A 2,500-nucleotide genomic window follows, 5' to 3' on the forward strand; every position below is an offset into this window, starting at 1 on the left:
CAGAGGCAGGGCGCGTTGCAACGGATGCTGGTGACGTTGCAACGGAGGCAGGGCGCGTTGCAACGTTGGCTGGGAGCGTTGCAACGGAGGCAGGGCGCGTTGCAACGTTGGCTGGGGGCGTTGCAACGGATGCTGGGGACGGTGCAACGTTGGCTGGGCGCGTTGCAACGGAGGCAGGGTGCGTTGCAACGGATGCTGGGTTAGGTGCATCGTTGGCTGGTTTCGTTGCAACGGAGGCACCCGCCGTTGCAACGATGGCTCGGAGCGTTGCAACGGAGGAGCCAAATTTTCATATCTCATAATTGGCTCGTGCATTTTTCGTGAAATTTTGAGGGAACCTTGGTAATATTATGTGAAGGCTGCACAAAAAAATCCAGGTCAAAAATCGCACGTTTGCTCCGTTTTTCATTTTTTTTGAATTTCCGGCATTCCGGGCGGTAAAAAAATCGGCAAAAAAAATCGGCACGGTGTAAATTCACCAAATTTGGGGGATGGAAAGATCTTATTTTTCTAGAGGTTGTTGCAAAAAACGGCGTCAAAATTCGACCTCTAGAGCACTTTCCTTGAGTATGTCTCCTCACGGAAAAGGACGTCTACCCGTGGCACTTTGGTAATGGCTCGGCAGCCTATTATAGGGGGGAGGGGTGTCGTGATGCTGAAACTCGAGTTGCCCAAAGGCTTGCTGGGCGCAATGCCAGCAAGATGCACGTTGCCTTGCCATCCCCTAGGCACACTAGCAAGCACGTTGTGGTTGTGGTGTGCCGCCGGGCTCCCCCGCCCCCCACGGAGGCACCCGCCGTTGCAACGATGGCTCGGAGCGTTGCAACGGAGGAGCCAAATTTTCATATCTCAGAATTGGCTCGTGCATTTTTCGTGAAATTTTGAGGGAACCTTGGTAATATTATGTGAAGGCTGCACAAAAAAATCCAGGTCAAAAATCGCATGTTTGCTCCGTTTTTCATTTTTTTTGAATTTCCGGCATTCCGGGCGGTAAAAAAATCGTCAAAAAAAATCGGCACGGTGTAAATTCACCAAATTTGGAGGATGGAAAGATCTTATTTTTCTAGAGGTTGTTGCAAAAAACGGCGTCAAAATTCGACCTCTAGAGCACTTTCCTTGAGTATGTCTCCTCACGGAAAAGGACGTCTACCCGTGGCACTTTGGTAATGGCTCGGCAGCCTATTATAGGGGGGAGGGGTGTCGTGATGCTGAAACTCGAGTTGCCCAAAGGCTTGCTGGGCGCAATGCCAGCAAGATGCACGTTGCCTTGCCATCCCCTAGGCACACTAGCAAGCACGTTGTGGTTGTGGTGTGCCGCCGGGCTCCCCCGCCCCCCACGGAGGCACCCGCCGTTGCAACGATGGCTCGGAGCGTTGCAACGGAGGAGCCAAATTTTCATATCTCAGAATTGGCTCGTGCATTTTTCGTGAAATTTTGAGGGAACCTTGGTAATATTATGTGAAGGCTGCACAAAAAAATCCAGGTCAAAAATCGCATGTTTGCTCCGTTTTTCATTTTTTTTGAATTTCCGGCATTCCGGGCGGTAAAAAAATCGTCAAAAAAAATCGGCACGGTGTAAATTCACCAAATTTGGAGGATGGAAAGATCTTATTTTTCTAGAGGTTGTTGCAAAAAACGGCGTCAAAATTCGACCTCTAGAGCACTTTCCTTTAGTATGTCTCCTCACGGAAAAGGACGTCTACCCGTGGCACTTTGGTAATGGCTCGGCAGCCTATTATAGGGGGGAGGGGTGTCGTGATGCTGAAACTCGAGTTGCCCAAAGGCTTGCTGGGCGCAATGCCAGCAAGATGCACGTTGCCTTGCCATCCCCTAGGCACACTAGCAAGCACGTTGTGGTTGTGGTGTGCCGCCGGGCTCCCCCGCCCCCCACGGAGGCACCCGCCGTTGCAACGATGGCTCGGAGCGTTGCAACGGAGGAGCCAAATTTTCATATCTCAGAATTGGCTCGTGCATTTTTCGTGAAATTTTGAGGGAACCTTGGTAATATTATGTGAAGGCTGCACAAAAAAATCCAGGTCAAAAATCGCACGTTTTCTCCGTTTTTCATTTTTTTTTGAATTTCCGGCATTCCGGGCGGTAAAAAAATCGTCAAAAAAAATCGGCACGGTGTAAATTCACCAAATTTGGAGGATGGAAAGTTCTTATTTTTCTAGAGGTTGTTGCAAAAAACGGCGTCAAAATTCGACCTCTAGAGCACTTTCCTTTAGTATGTCTCCTCACGGAAAAGGACGTCTACCCGTGGCACTTTGGTAATGGCTCGGCAGCCTATTATAGGGGGGAGGGGTGTCGTGATGCTGAAACTCGAGTTGCCCAAAGGCTTGCTGGGCGCAATGCCAGCAAGATGCACGTTGCCTTGCCATCCCCTAGGCACACTAGCAAGCACGTTGTGGTTGTGGTGTGCCGCCGGGCTCCCCCGCCCCCCACGGAGGCACCCGCCGTTGCAACGATGGCTCGGAGCGTTGCAACGGAGTAGCCAAAT

The sequence above is a fragment of the Arachis ipaensis genome, chromosome B7, assembly GCF_059453495.1.
Source record: "Arachis ipaensis isolate K30076 ecotype BB chromosome B7, ASM5945349v1, whole genome shotgun sequence".
NCBI classification, from domain to species: domain Eukaryota; kingdom Viridiplantae; phylum Streptophyta; class Magnoliopsida; order Fabales; family Fabaceae; genus Arachis; species Arachis ipaensis.